This window comes from Otolemur garnettii, unplaced genomic scaffold (assembly GCF_000181295.1).
Source record: "Otolemur garnettii isolate 467f Iridium unplaced genomic scaffold, OtoGar3 scaffold00080, whole genome shotgun sequence".
Classification (NCBI taxonomy): Eukaryota; Metazoa; Chordata; class Mammalia; order Primates; family Galagidae; genus Otolemur; species Otolemur garnettii.
The window spans coordinates 6898332-6911154 of record NW_003852475.1 but is presented as its reverse complement, the minus strand read 5'-3'; the positions used below and the strand labels follow the sequence as shown (position 1 = coordinate 6911154).

The following is a 12823-nucleotide window of genomic DNA, read 5'->3' as shown; positions in this document are numbered from 1 at the left end:
GCCTCCTATTTTATTTGGGTACTGTGGGCTATATGCAACTACCTTTTTCCAGAGTCTCATTCCAATGTTATGGAATCTCTTTTGAAATCACAACATCCTCTACTACTCAAAGTAAGGAAGAAGTTTTAATTACATAATATAAAATATACGTGAACACTTTATAAGGGTAGGCAAAAGACTCTAGGTATTTTTAGAATAACTCTTTTTCTATTTGTTAATTGCTAAAAGCTATTAACACAGGTTGCTATACAAGCAGAGATTTAGAGCTTCTCTGAATACTGCTGCCTGTCCTTTAATACCAAGCTCTCCTTTTTAAAATCAAAACAAAAATTATAAATGAAAAGTGAGCTTCTGTGTACTACAGTACAACCTCACAAAAAGCAATGCAATCCTGTTGCTTTTATGTATTTTTAAAGAGAAGAAAGAAATCATTTAACATTTTAAAATATAGTCATAATGTTATTTTCCATTAAATGATAAAAATGGAAAAAAAGCCCTGGGGTCTATGTGTTGAGATACCTGAATTCTATTTCTAGCCATTTATGTTTCACGTTACATACCCTTTGAAAACATCACTGATCTTTTAGCTATTCAAAGAATTAAATCAGAGACAATCACTAAGACCTGACCAGTTCTACTGAAAGTTCATATGCAAAATTTCTCAAACTGTAAACAAAAATTTACTCAACATCACACAGTAATTTCCTCAAACTGAAATTATCTTCTAAAAAATCAACTACAGGTCATTCCAAAACATAATTGATTTTCCTATAGCATAAACACATTGAAGATATTCTGGATGTTTGGAAACTATTTTTTTAAATCATCATTTGTAAACAGCTACATTTGTCAGTCTGCTAGTTGCTTCAAGTTCAACTGTTTTCTTATAAATTGTGTAATAAGGTATACACAAGGTATAAAAAGAAAATTCTAAGCCCATTGTACCTATGCTAATAGGCATATCCCTTTAAAATATGTGGAGTAAATATTTCACTTTTAAGTTATTTCCAGAAATCTTACAAAGACAGTATTAGGATTTATAAAAATCAGCTTTATTTTAATTACCACCAGAGTTTATAGCTACAGTTATTAAACCTCATGAGGTAAAATTTTAACTTGTAATAATATCTAAACAGTACAGTGAACTTACTTGGGCTATAAAATTTTACTAATTTCAGTAATGGCTTAAAACTCTTAAAAGACAGAACTGGAAATTACCTATACATAATCAGTTTTTTGTAAAACATAACAGAATATATTATAAACATCTGTTATAAAATTTAAATTTTTTTAAGTCAATTTAATTCAAGCTCTATTTATAACTTACAATAACATATTTCCTTTATCTACCTCATAGGGGAGTCATTTCAATTAAAAAGTGATCAATAAATTTAACCTCATCTTTTCTTTAAGCATCAACATTGTACTTTAATCTGCCCACCTTAAATGTCACCTCTTCCGTAAAACTTTTTCTAACCACCATTTGGTCTCTGTATCACTTTTCTCAGCAACCTGAGCACATTCATAAAAAATTCCTCCCACAAAGAACTAATTAAATTTATTGCAGTCAATAGTAAAATAATCGATAAGATTTTGCTTCCCATATTAAAACTTCACCCTTACATTTATTATTTCACTTGATCCTAATAATACTCTAAGGTAGTTACTTCTATTTTACAGGTAGGAAAACTGAAACACAGAAAAACAATAAGAGGAATTAGAGTTGTAGTAATTGTTGTAAGTTCTCAAAGATATACATCTATTTTACAGTATCCTCCTGCCAATCTCTAAAAATCAAGTATCCCCCCAACTCCCCTTAATAACTCATCCAAAATCTGCCATCCACCAATTTGTGTAAAAATGTACTTAATTTATTTCCTGTATTAGACACAAACCTGCGTCTTTATAGTTAAGAGTAATTCCATACTTTGAAAACCTGTGTTAAAGTTTTTCAAATCACTTTTCGTTTTCCATTTTTATTTTTGTGGGGACGTCTAACTATGTTCCCCAGGCTGGTTTTGAACTCTTGGCTCAAGCCATCCTCCTACCTTAGCCTCCCAAGTAGCTGGAATTATATTCAAGTCACTTTTAAAAGTATCTAAGCAATGCTCTTTGTTCTAGAATTCCAGGATACACATTTATCTAGCATTTACTGAACAAATATTTATTAAATACCTAAGTAGGTCAGGCACTGGTGAAACAAAGATTACAAAGATAAAGTCAGAGAGGTAAATATATACTTAAAGCAGATAAACTTGAAACACTAAAATAATATGTCTTTCTTATACCTGTGAAGGGTCTAGAAAAAGGCGTTGGAGGCAGATAGAGATCTTCCAACTCCCCAGGGTTATTTCCAGACCACTTCATCTTCCTTTTTGGCAACTGCATAAGACAAATGTTATACCCTTTTTTCCCTTGCTATCATGTACTCATCTTCCAGTTGGGCTCCTTATTGAGGACTTCAGTACTTGTCTCCCTTGACAGCCTTCTTCACTATTCCTACTACCACCTCGGACGATTTCATGCCTCTGGACTTTCAACCTACCAGCATCAAAGTTCTTTGACCCTTCCTGAATTATCTCACCCACCTGACATTTTAGGAGTCTTTTCCAAATGCACTTATACTTAGAACAGCTTGACCAACTCTGAAAATAAACCTCAGTGTGTCTTTTTATAAAAGACCTTATTCCTGTTCTGTCATCACTTTAATTCCCCAACATCTCTCATTTCTAAAACTTCCTTAACTCTTACCCATTTTTCTTAAGTCACTATCCCTATTATGGCTTCACTTCCTTCCTTATCAAACCCAAAGCCCAAATGTATCAAAGCACAACGCTTTACTAAATAGTGCTACTCTACGTGTTCCATGACAGAATTGCTTAGCCACTATTTCAGTTCACATAACCTGCAATTTCCCACCAACCCCACCTACTGCCATCCTTGATGACTTCATGAACCTCGCAGGCTGCAGCAATTGACATGTTCTAAGTTCATGTATCCAAAATGTCAATAAGGGCAGCAGCATCAAAAGTCTCTTATCCTCACCCAGGACAGAAAGGAGGTAGATATCCCTAATCATTTGCATCCTAGCCCACTTCCAATCACTGAGGTTCCCGTCTCCCCCAGTATTGCCATTGAAGTAAGCTATTATTTACCTTGCATCTGGGAAGAGTTACGGAAACAGAACTTTTTATCACTGTACAAGTATATGTCATGTTACTACATCTGACCATGATAAAAGCTAAGAGTAAAATAATCTACCGAACCCATGACAAAAGCTAGGAGTAAAAAAATCTACCAAACCTATTCACACTTCTTTTAATGTAACTGTCACCTCTTAGAGGCAGGACATAACTATAAGATGGACTTTACCTAACAAATGCAACCAGTGTAACCTGGTTCTCTGTACCTTCAACGAATCCCCAACAATAAAAAATAAATAAATAAATACCTAACACAAATACTAAATAGGACAGGATGCTAAGGCAAAAGACATAAACTGGCACTGGTCCTAGGCAAAAGTAGGATATACTATCATCCCTAAGAAAGATAAGAAGAAATATGTTTTTGAACTATAACTTGTAAAAGTTTTAGAAAAAGAAGTAACAAAACAGCATGACTTAGGGTAAAGGGCAGTAGAGATCCTTCGATTACCATTACACTTTGCATGTCCATAACCATTAAAAAGGCTTAATTCTCCTTAAAGAAAAACATTCTACCATGTAGTTCAGTGGTTCTCAACCTGTGGTTCACGACCCACAGGAACTGTATCAAAGGGCATGGCATTAGGAAGGTTGAGAACCACTGAATTGTAGCTGCTTCGTCTACAGAAAAGAGAAGAGAGAGAAGAGAGAGGAGAGAGAGGAGAGAGGGGAGAGAGGTGAGAGAGGTGAGAGAAGGAAAGAAATTGAAAGGAAGACAAAGAGGGAAAGAAATGAAACAAAAATGATCCCTAAAGAGGAATATGTTAGGATACCCCTAGATTTTAACCCACTTTCTTCCAAAATGTAACATATGGCCAAACTAGACTTAATGAAAGGAGGTTAATGCCATTCACTTAGCATTATCTCCTTCACAAGGAAATTCTTTACAAAATAAGTTGCATAGGAACACTTTAAGAACATAAATGCCATCTCAGTTCCTCTAAAGATGAGATAATAATTCCAAGATTCCTCTGACTAGTAATATTCAGTAACTACTTATGAATATGTAGAGCACAAGCATTTATCAAACAGATGCTTGATACCTTGGATCAGTACTTTGCAGCAATAAGAAATGAAGTCAGACATAAAAATACTAGCTATAAAAATTTAGGCATATGAAATGTTAGAAACGGAAAACTGTGGGTTTATCTAAAGTTAAGAGTCTACACATGTTTTAATAGAAGTCAACAACTAATCATTATATTCAAAAGGCGTAGGATGATTCTAACATAATCTGCATTCATGAAGACATAAGAGGAGACTAACTACAATCCTAACACTAAAAAGGATACATGGACAGAAATCTTTTTTCCATCCTTAGTTTTTACCACACAATTCAATAATGAAAAATAAAGATTAGCAACACTTTTTTTCTATGGAATTTATTTTTAAAATTTCAACAAATAACAAGAAATTAAATATAGAACATAGCATGCTATAGGCACATAGTAAAATTGATCTTCTCAATGATATTTTCAAGTTCTGAAAACTGAGCAAGCTCTCATACATAGTGTTTCCTTTCTTTAAAAAGCAGCAAAACCTCACAAAATATTGAATGAACACAATCCACAATCTGGGTAGATAGTCAAGTAAGAACAAGTGCATTCCAGCATTATGTAATTAGAGCTTTGGATCAATGTTGCAGACTCACTTCATAAAATAAAAAGCCTACAAAACTTTTTTACCAGCTTGCAAAATCTTAAAAGTTTTCCCTCATTTAGCAAGTTAGAAATGCACCATTTGTTAGAAAGTCAGTAAACTACACTATGAATCTATAATTTTCATGATGGTCTCATTTTCCATAAATTATACTTAAATTTGTTTCATATTCTACATCTTGCCAAGTGGCTACGCACCCAGAATTATCTGATGGGATTTTATGAAAATACACAGGTCTCTCTATTCCACTTTCCCTTGATGTGCATAAAGAAGAGGTCTATGGGTAGGAGTTAGGAAAGGAATCATGTTTATTTTGGGAAAAAAATCTACCTACAACTTAATACCACTTTACACCCACCAGAATGGCTAACTAAATGAAAGACAATATCAAGCAAATGTTGCAGAGTATGTGAGACAACTAAAACTCTCATTCACTACCCATGAGATTACGAACTATTGAACCACCTTGGAAACTGAACAAAAGCACACATATGACCCAATAGTTATACTACAAGGTAAATTCCCTAGAGAAACATATGCATGTACACCAAAAGACATGTAGAGGAATACAAAAATATTCCATAGGGACCCTATTCATTATGGCCCCAAACTAGAAACAATCTAGATGTCCATCAATAGTAAAATAGACAAATTACAATAAATATTGCCATATGATGGAATACTATAAAGCAATGGAAATGAATAAACTATTGCTATACACGTGGTTGGCTCACATAAATATGTACATTTGCAGTAAGAAGCCAGACACAAGACTACAAGTGCTGTATAATGATATGTGCACGCCTTTAATGTATACTTCAAAAGTTTACTTAAAATAAAAATGCAAAGGAATATTTAATAAATACACAAGAGGCCTTGAAGTTTATAATGGACACTTTTTCAAATGTTCCCCCATGCTAATTTCAAGTATTTTTATATTAAAATAAGGCTATATTGAGATAACAGAATGCAAAAGTCAAATCCTTTTTAAAAGAAAGCACTAAGTTGAAAACAATTTTAATAACTAAGCTCTTCCCCTTTACCACCACCCTGAACACACTCTGATCTTCACCTCCTTTTTATTCTCTGAGAATCCACTTTTCTCTACCATTTATCTCACAGAGACATTTATACCATTTATCTCAGAGACAACTGAGCTGACTGACAGGAGCAGGGTAGTTATACGGATTAAAACAAAGAGTGCATAAAATCCTTAGCACCATATCTAAATAATCATGACTAGATACTTAAGTAAACACCATGCCTGACCATAAAACTAAGGTTTAGTAGTAAATCCTTAGCAAAGCTTTCATTCTCTACTCCCTAAATTTGAGAAAAAATTATATTTGTATAATGTTTTCCCATAGTAAATCACTATAGTATAATGAAATATATAACTAATGCTTATCAGTTATTATATGATTCCATAAATACAGGCTTAATATCCAAAATATGCAACTAGCCAATAAAAAGAGAACATCATCTTGGATAACAAATACTAAAACAAAGGTAATTTTTCATTTTTGAAGATATTAAAAAGATACCTCTACATTTGGTGACTACATGGATGGTAAAGATATTAATCAAAACTACAAAAAAAAAAGATGCAATGTCAAAACACAGCCAACATCTCTATAATCTGCCACCCATATCCTCTAGCCACCATCCCTGCCTTTGGAGGTTTTTAAAATACTTAAAATATCATTCTTTACACTCTCCTCCCAACCACCTCCACATATGTTTAACTTGCCTTTCAGAAACACTCTGTCCAAGTGTCATTTTCCTTAGAAAGACTTCCCTGATGCCCCTTCTCTATGCTTCCAAAGCAACCTAAATAAACTGCTTTGACAGTACTAACCAGACTAGAATAAATATTTATGTTATTGTTCATTCTCTAGTCCAGGGGTCCTCAAACTTTTTAAACAGGGCGCCAGTTCACTGTCCCTCAGACCGTCAGAGGGCCGGACTGTGGGCCCCTGGATGAGTCAGCTAAGCAGGACGGGCAGCTGCAGCAAAAACACCTGGCGGGCCAGATAAATGTCCTAGGCAAGCTGCATGTGGCCCATCGGCTGTAGTTTGAGGACCCCTGCCTAGTCTCTAAGTTCTAATCACATACCTTAAAGTCAGTAGTATTCAGAGTCTAATAAATAGTATTTGACACTTATATTCTGAATTAATGATCTATGAAAAGAAAAAAGTTTAAGATACTTATAGAACAGCCAGATGGTACTAAATAGAGATATGGATCTGAGCTCAGGAAGGAAGATATGGTTCATACTCTAGATACAATAATTTTATTCTAAATATAGGATTGTAGCTTTGCCAGATTAAAACAAAATTCATCATCAAATAGTTTTTGGGTGCACTGACTACTAAGAAATAGTATTAAATTTTCTATATGTTGCTAAACCCAATGTGTACTTTTTAGTTTTCCACTTAATTGATTTCTGCATTCAAAACTGTCAACTGACCACTCCCCACTTTTTCAAAGAGATAATTTCCTAGGCTTTAGTGATACTAATGAAAATTTCCTCCAACTTCTAGATACCCCTTCTTAGACTGTCTTGCTCCCTTTATTTTTCCCTATGTTTAAATGCTAAAGATTCATGGGACTTAGTCCTAAACCCCTATCTTCTTTCTATACACTCTCCTTAGGCAAACTCAGCCTCTACCCCAAGACATCAATTACACATATAAACTCTATGCTATTTCCAAATTTATCTTCAGACCAAACCTATTTGCTGAGCTTCAGACCTATATATCTAATTCCTATGAGACATCTTCACTTGTATACAGAGGTCACTAAAAGTTTTGGGGCAACTATTCTTATGCTCCATTACTTTACTTCCAAGAAACACAGTTGACAGCATCCTTTCTGATTCACCTTTCCAAGTTTCAATTTGCTCACGTTATTGTTGTTGCTGGACAGGCTTCATTTCTTTCCATCCATGTGGATTTTACAATTCTTGATCTTTGTCTATCTCAAAACTTTCATAATGACCCACGTATCTCCCTTTCAAGCATAAGTCTCAAGCTGAATTATGATTAATACTTTCCCTTCCCTGGAACTACCAAACAAAAAACTGTTCCTTTCCCAATATTCCCTAAGATAGGCTTAAGAACTATTAGCCTGGAAATCAGCCTTCTTCTCTTCCTAGGCTCCCAAATCCTACCCATCCCCAAATTCTACCAATTTTACCTGTCAAATCAGGCTACTTTATCTATATTTCTATCACTCTGAATCAAGCTTCTACAATCTTCTGCCTAAATTACTTCAGTAGCCTAACTTATTCTACTCAATCATGATCTGTGAACTAATATTGGTCCACAATCTTTTGTTACTGGTCCGAGATGAAGTAAATATAAAAACTGAGAGGAAGCATTTACAAACTTTTATAGCAACTTGACACTGCCACAATATATCCATTTTATTGTGAATTACTAGAGTAGTAGTATGAATTGAAAATTTAAAACAAACTAAAACATTGGTCCTTCACCACAGATAAGATTAAGAAGCACTGGCCTAGCTGCTCTCCCTGTATTTACAGGTGCCTCTCTCCAAACTGTCCTGGACAGAACAACCAGGAGATATTTTTAAAGCAAAAATCTGAGTAATTTATTCAGCAGTTTAACATTCTCTGGTGGCTTTCTATTGCTTTTAAGATTAAGTATAAAATGTTTAGCATGAATTTTGGCCACAGTGATCTGCTCCAGTCTATTTCCCATCAACCAACCTCATGTGTTAAGGTCCAATAAGAGCTGGATCTTACAATTCTAGAAAAGTTGAAACTGCCAACAGCAGCTAGGTAAGTACAGTTCATCTTTTAGGTTTCGGGACATTTCTTCATTAGTGGGCTTTCACCATTTACAATAATTTTCCTTTGTAGCAGTTATCATAACTATTATTTTTATAATTCTTTTTCATTTCTTTATTCCCCAGACTTTTGCCTCCATGAATACAAGCACCCTTTTCCCTAAATATGTCACCAGAGCCTAGTGCCTAGTTCAGATGAATTACTCAATAAATTTCTGCTAAGTGAGCAAATCCAAGTCAGGAAACAGAACAGTGAACAATACCATCAAATGCAAATGCCTTCAATATCAGGTCATATATAAGGCTTGACATAAGACTGTAGACCAAGTGCTTTGTAAAACTTAAGTCTCCCAAGTTATTCTACTACACAACCTAAAAAGACAGGGAAACTCCACTGCTGAGCCTAAATTTTTTAAAATAAATAAATAACACTTTTAGAAAGATGAAGAATCCTACCTTATCAGCAAGAAAGTGTAGTCTCAGATAATAACAAAAAGACTACATTGTCTGGCTGCAAAACTTGTAACTGTGGAATTTTATGGAAGTTTAGTCTGTTTCTCAGGTTCCTCATTTGTAAAATGAAGAAAATAAAGCCTTTTTAGAATTATTATGGAATTTAAGTCAGTTAATATATCTAAATTGTCAGTGCCAAACTAGAATATAAATTATAAGAAAGCAGATACTGCATTATTATTATTCCAATATAGCTTTCCTTAAGTAGGGCTCTGCAGGAATTAAGCCCTAAGAAAACTGATTTAAGCAACTACTTCTTAGTTCCTTCAAGAATGGTTTCTAACTAGTACCACTTTAAGTGCACAGATGAGGTAATTCATGGCATATCTTAGATGCCTTAGCATTAGAGCTTGATTTTCACTGCAACTATGTTTGAGAAGGGACATTTTCACATATGTATCCCCCAATGCCTGGCATGTGACAGGTGCTAATTAAATATTTTTGGAAATAATCCATATTTACAAAACCAAAAGAATACTGCCACATACAGAATAGACACTAAATGCCAATTTTATCCCACCCTCTTCAAAGTGTTTACAAGCTTTAAAAGTCTGATTCTGGAGGAGTCATTTCTCTTCAACCCTCACTGCCTATACTATTCAAGGCCAAAAATGCAGAATTACGACACTTAAGAAAGCCAAGAAACAAAGAAACCAATGTTGGAATGAACTTTGTGGAAGTATTACAGGTGAGAAAGAGCAAAGGTTATTCTAGGTCAGTAAACAGCATTAGCAAAGGCAGTGGCACCCACTGTATGTAATATGCTACACCGGGGACATGAAGAATAATTTTTGACTAGAGATGGGAAAATATTTATTTTTCTTTCTTTTTTTTAGAGACAGTCTCAGTAGGTGCTGTGGCATCACAGTTCACAGCAACCTCCAGGCAATTCTCTTGCCTCAGCCTCTTGAGTAGCTGAGACTACAGGTGCCCACTACCAGGCCTGGCTATTTTTTTGCTGCAGTTTGGCAGGGCCAGGTTTGAACCTGCCACCCTTGCTATACGGGGCTGGCGCCCTACTCACTGAGCCACAGGTGCCGCCTGGGGAAAATATTTTTATTTTGGTTGTTATGTATCTACATGTATGTATTCTTAGCTGTAATTAGGCCAGCAAATAATGATTTCAAATTTATACTATTTATAACAACAGTAAGGTAATACCTATTTAGGTTTCTTAAAACAAGCCATTTAAAAATGTATTATTTCAAAAGATGCAATGTCTATGAAAAAAATAAAAATGTATTGAGTAAACAGTAGTACATAAGAGGTAAGCAAATATGGCAAAAACTATCATGGTTTTAGAAAGTGAGCAAATTTTGGCAAAGGCAAAAATTGACCAAGCAAAGGCATGTGAATACGAATGAGCATAACAGGTCAAGAGGAAAAGCTACCAGTCTTCTGAATGAAGCCAAAGCCCAATCTTCAGTAGTTTGATGAGTATAAAGAATATCAACAGTTTTGAGTATTTAACTTGCACTACTAAAATTCTCAAGTCTCATTTTCCACTATGATAAAACTATACATATAATACTTCAAATTCACTTATTCTCAAAACAAAGGTAACATTTTTAGGAATTTTAAATCAATATGTGAAATACTGACTGACCTATCTGTAGCTTGGTAATATACTTAAAAATAGTTAAAAACCTTTTTTTCAAATTAGATGGAATTAATTTGTACAATAACAAAATACAAAAACTATGACATCAAACGGATGTTACATAAAGAAGAGGAAGAGGCAGTTTTCCATTCCCACTTTTCTCTCTCTCTAAATTAACCTTTATCAATAGCCAAAAGAAGTCAAGCAAAGAAGTAATGAGAAAGACAAAATCATGTATGTGCCCCTGTTCTGAGTACTTGTGTAATCATCACCACCATTCTTTAAAGTTTATCATTATCCTCATTTTGCAGCTGTCAGAGCTGCCCCATACTGGGGCCCAGAGGTTAAATAACTTGTCCAAAGGTAGACCTGGTAGGTGGTAGGGCAAAGGTTTGGCAGTTCCACTAGCATAAGCTCTTAACCACTAGGCAACATTTTTCTCAAGAATGATGGACTATTCTGAAATATTCCACCACTTCCATTACGTCAGGAGAGATGTAATTTTCCAAGGTATGAACCTTTTACTACTTCAACTTCCAGTCCAAGGAAGAGTGGATTCAATTACGAAAGAGGTAGGAAGACAAGCGATATAATGGGCTAAAGTAGACCCAGGATTATTCAAATATAGACAAAACATCAGAAGCCTGGAAAGGATGGCTAAAGGCCAGTATTCAGTCATGGACGATAAAGAGGCGCAAAGTTAGGATAAACAGAAGGTAAATTTTACTTGTACTGGGCTCTATGATTGCCGTGAAAGACAAAATCCTACCATTATTTTTCCTTTGTGTGAGAACACAAATACACATAGTCAAGAAGAGGCAGATTAGGAAAAAGGATAGGAGCAGAGCGTGGAAAAGAGATCTTTCAAGACTTGGATCCTGCACCGCAAGCTTAGCTTGAGGTACGCGGGTTAAGTTGGAGCTAGGACGTCTGACAAGCCAAGTGTGAGCCGGAGAGCGGGAGGCCGAGGGCATGCCCACTGTGGCCTCCGCAGGCCCTGGGGGGTCTAGGGGACGGAGAACTCACCCTAAATGGTCTGACCGAGACGGCAGTTTGGAATGTATTGGGGATGAGGAGATAGGGAGGCGAGAAGGCGCACGGTTATAAATAGGGGGAGCCCAGCAACAGCGAGAGGCCTGTGGAGCAAACTAAGCGGGATCCGGGCAGGCGGCGGCTGGGAAATTACGGAGGAACGGGGGGCATCTCCAAGGAAAGCAAAGACGCCGTGCGCGGGCCGGGGAGTCCGGGGGGCGGGGAAGCAGCCCGAGCAGGCCGAACGCGCGCCGCAGGAGCCGGGACTGGGAGGGGAGAGGGCGCGTGACAGGGGAAGGACGAGGCCGCCAGGCCCTGGTGAGCCGGATGGGTGAATTCCGACCGACCAGGACTGCAACTGGGACCCCCGGAGGGGAAGGAACACCTACCCGGACGTCCGGGGCGGCAGCGGGCAGTCGGGCGGCGGCTCCTGGGAGGCTGAGGCAGCGGCCCCGGGAGCCCAAGGCTGTGGCGGTGGGGCTGATGGCGGCGAGTCTGTGGCGGCCGCCTCCGCCGAACCGCATCCCTCCTCCCCGGCCGCCCTCCTTCCCTGTCTCCGGCTCCTAAACTTCTTCCCCGGGATAAACAAACCTGCCGCCAGGGGCGGCCACCTCCACCACGCCCGCCCCCGCGCAGCCCCCCACCCCCCCGCCCCAGGCCCGTCCGGGCTCCGGCTTCCGAGTTACGGCTCCAGCCCCAGCCCAGCGCGCGAGGGCGCGTGCGCGCCGCGGCGGCTCGCCAGCCTCTCCCTCCCTCCAGCGCCGGGCACTTCCGGGCGGGCCCAGATCCGCCGCAGCCGTCGCGGTCGCAGTCGCCTGGCACTGGGCAGCCAACTAGACCGGCTCCGCCACATGGGCCGCTAGGCTATGGGGCGCGAAAAGTCCTCGTTTTGCCGGACGGTTATTTGACCAAGCCAAACATAAAACTTTTCTAGGCCAGCGATTCTTCCTGATTGGTCTAATCCACGAAGGAGTGCAAGGCTTTTCTGTGCACTATTTTCTT

General features: G+C 37.7%; 1 protein-coding gene across 2 annotated transcripts in view; it reads right to left on the bottom strand.

Annotated features, from left to right (window-relative positions):
- The window catches only part of SPOPL (speckle type BTB/POZ protein like), a 50811-nt gene extending 38280 nt beyond the window's left edge, over window positions 1-12531 (bottom strand). Inside the window, exon 1 of one of the 2 annotated variants that reach the window (XM_003794386.3) lies at window positions 12211-12531. The gene's annotated coding sequence lies outside the window, so the exon portion shown is untranslated. The remainder of the gene's footprint in view (window positions 1-12210) is intronic. The other variant, XM_023515846.1, reaches the window with a different exon arrangement.
- Window positions 12532-12823: the final 292 nt, after the last annotated feature.